Source organism: Brachyistius frenatus, unplaced genomic scaffold, assembly GCF_029030835.1.
Source record: "Brachyistius frenatus isolate BFR_SWC_R1_liver_20210118 unplaced genomic scaffold, ASM2903083v1 Contig_212, whole genome shotgun sequence".
NCBI lineage: Eukaryota > Metazoa > Chordata > Actinopteri > Embiotocidae > Brachyistius > Brachyistius frenatus.
Genome location: NW_027210811.1, coordinates 555,765 through 563,928, shown reverse-complemented (window position 1 = coordinate 563,928; position 8,164 = coordinate 555,765). Strand labels below are relative to the sequence as shown.

At 40.8% G+C, this 8,164-nt stretch overlaps 1 pseudogene; it reads right to left on the bottom strand.

Annotated features, from left to right (window-relative positions):
* Positions 1 to 6,368: 6,368 nt before the first annotated feature.
* LOC138633236 (general transcription factor II-I repeat domain-containing protein 2B-like) lies at positions 6,369 to 7,865 on the bottom strand (annotated as a pseudogene).
* Positions 7,866 to 8,164: the final 299 nt, after the last annotated feature.

Here is an 8,164-nt window from a genome sequence, read left to right as displayed (position 1 = left end):
ATCGTGGAGCTCCACAAGTCTGGTTCATCCTTGGGTGCAATTTCCAGATGCTTGAAGGTGCCACGTTCATCTGTGCAAACAATTATACGCAAGTATAAACATGGGAATGTCCAGCCATCACACCGCTCAGGAAGGAGACGGGCTCTGTGTCCCAGAGATGAACGTGTTTTGGTCCGACATGTGCAAATCAACCCCAGAACAAAAGCTAGAGACCTTGTGAAGATGATGGCTGAAGCTGGTAAGAAAGTGTCATTATCCACAGTAAAACGAGTCCTGCACTGACATGGGCTGAAAGGCTACTCAGCAAGAAGGAAGCCATTACTCCTAAAGAAACATAAAAAAAGTCAGATTACAGTTTGCAAAAAGACACCAAGACAAAGACCTTAACTTCTGGAGACATGTCCTGTGGTCTGATGAAACTAAAGTGGAGCTGTTTGGCCATAATGACCACCGTTACATTTGGAGGAAAAAGGGGGAAGCTTGTAGACCTGAAAACACCACCCCAAGTGTGAAGCATGGAGGTGGCAGCATCATGTTGTGGGGCTGTTTTGCTGCAGCAGGAACTGGAGCTCTTCATAAAATAGACGGCATCATGAAGAAAGAACATTACCTGGAAATATTAAGGCGACATCTCAGGACATCAGCCAGGAAGCTAAAACTTGGGCGCAAATGGGTGTTCCAAATGGACAATGACCCGAAGCAGACTGCCAAAATAGTTAAAAAGTGGCTTGAGGACAACAAAGTCAATGTCTTGGAGTGGCCATCACAAAGCCCTGACCTGAATCCCATCGAACATTTGTGGTCAGATCTGAAAAGGCGTGTGCGAGCGAGGCGGCCAACAAACCTGACTCAGTTCCACCAGTTCTGTCCGGAGGAATGGGCCAGAATTCCAGCAGAGTACTGTAGGAAGCTTGTGGAAGGATACCCAAAATGTTTGACCCAAGTCATGCAGTTCAAAGGCAACGCTACTAAATACTAAGGAACTGGATGTAAACTTTTGACCTTGAAGAAAGTAATGACAAATTCTCTAAAATATTATCTTTCTCATTATTGTGACATTTAGCAAAAGTTAAATAATTTTGGTAATCCTAACGGACCTGAAACAGGAGAGGTTTAGTCTGATTTAACTTCAGACAGTGAGAAAAAAAGTGTTATGTGTCTTTTTGCACAGTGTATGTAAACTTCTGGTTTCAACTGTATATATATATATATACAGTGAACCCTCGTTTATCGCGGGGGTTACGTTCCAAATAGAGACCGTATATAAATATAGTAACCTTTTTTTTTTTTTACAATTATTATACAATGAAATACTCCATAATACATTGAAACCAAAGAACAAAACCTTTTTACAGGCCCAAGCATTTGTTTAACAAATAAAAGTACTGTATAAATGTTTTTTTTTTACAAATAACTACTGTACTGTAAAATAATAATTTTAATCATCAATACGAACTGAAGGCTTCAAATTGCTGAGATCGGCACCGCCCCACTGCGACCCGAGTCATTGGATTAGAACGGGAGGAAATGAAAAATGATTATGAAAACAAATACAAAGTACAGTAGGACAAATAGTGACTCGTGTATTTCACTGCTCTTCTGACTGAGCCGCTGCATCCTGACTCCGCTCTGCAGCGGTTCTTTCTTCTAAAGCCGGCGGTGCAGGTGTGGTTTTTCAAGAGAAGAACGTAGTTATCGGTAGTTGTTGTCGCTCTTTTTTCTTCTGGGCAAAAAGATTCTTATAAACCGACATGCCACCATCGATTATTTTTAATTTGGCAAGCTGTTTTACGTGCGTGTACATATTAAACCGCAACGTTATTGACAAACAGGTAGAGAAGAAGCGGAGAGACTGTTTAGCCAATCAGAATGCAGAACACAATGCACGATGCAAATCCGTGAAGCAGCGAGACCGTGAAAGGTGAACCGCGTTATAGCGAGGGGTCACTGTACATATATATATCTAATATTCACTATGGTCAATATTAACATACCAACATATTTCACACACACACGTCCTCATGTCTCAGTGACATCTGTCACTTATACCTAACAGACATTATTTAAACGTCCACCGTTACTAAGCAACACACTCAACAGCTGTTCTCAATCTGACCTTTACTTTTGGCGCTAAAACAAGAACATGACGTCATCGTTCCCACTCGGTTCAACAGGTCCCGACGCATTAACCCCCAGTGCTTAGCTAGCCCCGTCCCGTACCTGGAGCTCCACAATCACAGATATCAACCCCGTAAAATAATATTCATCAACAAATTAATATTTATCTCTGACTGGTTGTTTTCTCTTCTCTCCTGATCGGTATCTTTAGCCCAACTAAACAACTGTCCTCCTTTGTAGCTCTGCAGCAACGGCTAACTCTTAGCGACGCATTCGTCACTCACCGGAGATTCTTCTCAGACTTTAATAAACTTCTTCCTCCGGAGTCGGTCTGGTTAACGACCAAATAAATAAACATCCTCAACAGCAGAGAGCAGAAACCAACCCGATGAGATCTTCATGGAGATGATGACCTGCTGTTGGAGACGTGGAGGGTCGTCTCCAGGGAGACGGCTTTGATCTCCCGACGTGCACCACAGCGCCCCTCTGGTGAACGTCGGTACTGCATGTGTGAGTTAACCTTTTAGTTGCTGGTAAAACTAACGTGGGTTTCACATGTGTTTAATAACATTGTTTAACCTAGGAGATTATATAAAAACATGTTTAACACTGCACAAGCTGTTACAGTACATTATGGGCCAAATCTCAGCCTAATTTGAATATCTTAACCTGAATATTAAAAGAAATTTGCATGAGATATTGCCCCACAATAGCCATTTTAATTTATCTAGGTTGTTATTCACCAATATCTTACGTTTTTTTCCTTATATTTGTTCTTAAAAAGGTTTATAAAAATAAGTGTCCATCAGATTCATGATGTGCATTGAAATTCAAAGCCTGCTGTTTCTAATTAAGATACAACATATGTCAAAGCCCTGCCAGACCCCATAGGGGCATGAAACTGCAGCACATATAAATCACAGAAGTTGATGAGGAAAATAGAAGTTGATAGAAATGTAAATAATGGCAAACAGATGGCCAGACCAGGAGGTTTTCATCACCTCTTATAATCACACAGCTATTAAAATAATTTCATTCATGAGGCTCTAAAAATGTTACTGCATGATGTTTCAATGCATTTAAAGCAAATATTAAACTGATTTAGAGTGTGAATGAAATAGTGCAGTGCCACATGTGTAGTGTAAAAAGAAGAAGGTCGCGTCAAAGCCCAAAAACAAAAAGTTGGTCACGTGCGTTAACATACAGACATAAAGATTTTTGTTACACATCATCTTTAATGTGTTAGTATTGATACTCGACCTTGATCAGTGTCGTCATAAAATGAGTCAGCACTTTGATAGCATCAATAGTGACTGGTAGGATAACACAGGGCACCTATAGAGGCTGCACTTTATTATCTAGTTACCACAGCAACATGTCAGGAGGTGGGATCCATCAGGCAGCAAGTCGACTGTCAGTTCCTGTTGGTAATATTTTGGAAGCAGGAAAAGTGGCCAAACCTACCTGGAGCAACCTGAGATGGACCAACACGTCATCTGAAGAATCAGAATCAGCTTTTTCAGAATGAATTTATTTGACGGTAGATTTGATCTGGAACATGAGAAACATTTAACATGTAAACAATAATATGTAAAACCTAAAGGCAGGTTATTATATTTGTGAATAGATGTTCTCTTCAACGTGCTCATTGTTTGTTTTAGTGATATATTTAGCCTTATTCACATTATCCAGGTCTACTATAAAAATTTAAAAAAAATAAATCAAATAATGTACATAAGTATGCTCTTGAGTGTGCAATGATTAATAACAAAACTGCAGAAGTGGGTTTAAAATAGAGATTTCTTCTTCAACAGGTGGTGAATGAGGCCCATCGTGTGCATGAATAGTAAAAAAGTAATTTGGCTTTTGGGTAAATTTTTCTTGGGCAGCTGTGCATCATTTCAATAATCACAAAATGTGCACATGTTGCTCTGAGACTGCAGCTAAAAACCTGTAAACGGACTCCTGTTCAGACATTTAAGAGTCTTGACTGAATGCTTGTAATTGAGGGAGAACATTGTAATTAGGTGAGCAAAAAATAATGAACATATTATGAACAGCTATTCACTGAGCTGAAACTCATTATGAAACTCTGAAAAGATGTTGTTGTTTTAGAAAAATCAGCTGTAAAGGTGATTATATGGAAAATCTTGTGCTCATAAATTGTTTCTGCTGCCTCCAAGTGGCCGGTGTATATCATCAGCACATCTATAAACAGCCAGAGCTGCCCAACATCAAACAAGGACTTGAAACATGTCAGCTATTAAACACAAGATAAGCAATAAAAATGAAATAGATTTAAATTGACATTGGGTCCTGTGTTTTAATGAAGATTTTAACATGGAAGACCTGTTCATCCATACTGAAGGTCTATTTCTGTGTCTGTAGATCAGCACTGTGCAGAGCATCCTCCTGCACATGTAGTTGGGCTCGTTTATCCGGACCGGTACCGGTACATGTAACCGAGAGGGTCGCTGATTTTAACGTTACACCGGAGTACAAAAACAACAACCCTCATTAATCTGCCAAATGTTGATTACTGCTCATCACGTCTGACTGAGAATCAGCGGTGGACTCAGTCAGAGAACTGCTGCACAGATCAGAGAAAATAAATCCATCTGACAGCGCAGACAAAATGAAGAACTGCTGAACGAAGAAAAATCTGCTGTTAGCATCCAGTCATCATTCCAACCACGTGACAACATCACCCCAGTCATTCAGAGGACACCGAAGTAATACTACTACTACTAATAATAATGATAATAATAATAAACTTTATTTTTATAGCACCTTTCATACAATAAATGCAGCTCAAAGTGCTTCACAGCAATATAATTACATGCAGTGTGTCACATAAAAACAGATATAAAGAAACATTTAAAAATATAGAAAAGAAATGAAATGCATAAGAAACATAAAATGCATAAGAACAGATAAGATGCATCAGAAACAGGTAAAATGCATGAAATTAAACACAATAGAGTTAAAACATAAAATAATGCATTTTAAAGGTGCAGTAGTTCAAGTGCAAGAAAGTATCAAGAGTAGCTAGTTAAAAGCTAAAGTAAAGAGATATTTTTTTGTTTATCTTTCTTTTAAAAGTAAGAACTAAGAAGCTTCCCTGATATCTAACAGGTAGTTTGTTCCACAGCTTTGGAGTAGAATTGATAAAAGCTGAATCCCCAATTTTCTTTTGGCTGTTGCTTTGAACCTCCAATAAACCAGCAGCAGATGATCTCAGTGTTCTTGAAGGATCATAGACCACCAGAGAGTTACTTAATAGTACAGCTGCAACTCATGATTATATTCATCGTCGGATAATATGTATAATAGTTCTTACATAATCAATAATCTAGTTTAGCAAACGCCAGAAAACAGGAAAAATACATGTCCTCCAGACAAACTTTTATAAACATTTTATTTATTGAAGCTGTTTACAGTCATTAAAGATAATTAACAGGCATCAGCACATCAAAATGAAACACTAACTATCAGCCGTACCTGAAGGGTGAACTACGAAGTGAGATTACTGGGTTAGTGAGGTATGTTGAGACTAAAGGCTTGTCAGTGTCACCAAGCTGGCTCTCTTTTAAACTGGCTAGATCACCATGGTAACTGATGCTGCAAACTTCACCTGGTCCAGAGCAGGTTATGTTAGCAATATCAGATCAAAACGTAAGAAAGCACCGCCAGATCTCTCAAAAATGACATCACCAATCAGAGAAGATCCAGTGGAGCTCAGTGCGCAGAGTGAGACAGTGAGACGGTCCTCTGTGGAGTGAGACAGTCTTCTGTGGAGTGAGACGGTCCTCTGTGGAGTGAGACGGTCCTCTGTATACATTAATTTAATGAAATATACTCGTGTAATAATAGTCAGATCTTCCTGTGGTTGTCATGGTGATCTTATAAGTCTCTCAACTTCGGCTACATTCACACAGTTGACGATTTCATCCACATTCAGCAGCTGCAGCTCTCAGTGTGGATTATGTGTTTAACTTCATATTTTTATGAAATTATAATTTGCTACTTGTTTTTATAATATGTCTCCCTGCTGTCAGTCATCTTGTCCATGTCTGTGATTGGTCAGCTACTACAAACTCTTCCTCTTTTATGTGATCAGGTTGAGCTTCCTGAGCTGCAACAAGAAGTACATCCATTGCTGGGCCTTCTTGATGATGGAGTTGATGTTGGACTCTTCAGGTTCTGGGAGACAGTGGACTTCAGGTGGCGCCCCCCAACACTGCCCCCCATCACCCCTGATGGGGGGCAGTGTTGGGGGGCATCTCCACAGTATTGAGTGGGTTCAGCTCCAGGTGGTTCTGATTGCACCAGAGAACCAGCTGTTCAACCTCCCGTCTGTATGCAGACTCATCACCGTCCCTGATGAGGCCGATGACCGTTGTGTCGTCTGCAAAATTCAGGAGTTTGACAGTTGAGTCTCCTGTGGTGCAGTCGTTGGTCATCATCTATAAAAAGTTTTTGATGTGTACCGAATTACAGATGACGACGGCACCTCGAACGGGGAAAACCTTGTAGTTATTTGCTGCTTTGTCCTCAACCCAAACATGACAGCGTTCAAATGTTTGTCCACTCATCCGGTCCGTCTGTCACCAGGTTTGAGTGCTTCATATGAAAAAAGAGAAATGCATGAGAAAAAAGTATACTTTTTAGATTTCTAGTCTAACCACCTCATTTGATTTTTTTTTCTTTTTTTTTTCTTGTTCAGTGAGAGAAATCTAGTCTCTGTTGGGCTTTCACAAGTGCATCAAAGTCAGGTTGAATGTCTGAGGTGGAGATGCGAAGCACAGCTGCCAGATGATCATCAGTGAGAGGATCTATACCTGGATTTTGTAAACTTCATCACTGAGAATGTTTGTTCACATATGTAGGTAGAGACAAAGAGAACCAACATCTTCTGAGCATGTCTCCTTATGTTTGGAAAGTTCTCCTCCTTGAGAGAAGAGTAAAAATCCAGCAGTGATCCTGACTTAAAGTGCTCTGCCAGTACCGCATCAGACTGCAGGTCAATGAGTTGCAGCTGAACATCGCTGGGTGCATGACCCACACTGCAGGTAAAGGGAGAGGAAATCATGTGCATTTCATCCTCGATCATTTTGAGATCTTCAAATCGCCTTGAAAACTCACCATGCAGTGCTCCTAGCTTGGATGAGTACCTGCGGAGGTGATCAGCTGATGGTGTGACTTCTTTCAGGGTTTGCATGTGAGTGAGATTGTTGCTGTCCAGTTGGCTTGAAAGAAACTGCAACTTTCTCATGAAAGCCTTCACCAGGCTGTGCATTTCATGAACAAAAAGGCCCTTGCCTTGCAGTTTGGTGTTCAGTTCATTCATCAGTGCAGTCACATCAACAGCAAATGCAAAATCGGCCATCCAGTCCTCATCTGGAGAGCTCTGGGATGTCCTTGCCTTTCTTCTTGCAGAACTCTCGAATCTCTGCTTTCAGCTCCCGTAATCTTTTTAGCATGTTGCCCAGGCTGAGCCATCTGACAGCTGTGTGGTAGCCAATGTCACTATGTTCAGTCTCATGCTCCTCCAAAAGTGAAACAAACTGTCTGTGATTCGATGCTCGTGCCCTGATGAAGTTAACTGTTTTAGTTACAACATCAATAACATGGTTCATTTTTAGCACTGACTTGGACAACACATGCTGATGTATAACACAATGCAAAAATACCAATTTCTGATCTGGGTCGATTTCAGTCACTTTATCTCGGACAAAAGTCCACATTTTTCGGTTGTAACAGCCTCCGCACCTACCAGTCTGTCCCATTTCAGACCCAGCGTGTCCATGCATGCAACTACCTCCGTGAAAAGACTGCTCCCTGTTGTTGTCCCTTTCATTGACCGCAGTGCTGCCAGCTCCTCCGTAACCTTGAAGTCCTTCATCCCACGGACAAAGACGAGTAACTGGGCTGTGTCACGGACATCACAGCTCTCGTCCAAAGCCAAGGAGAAAAAGTCAAAATGGTCCACTTTGTTGCAGCTGAAGCTCCAGATTCGCCGCCATGTCCTCGGTCCTTCTTGTCC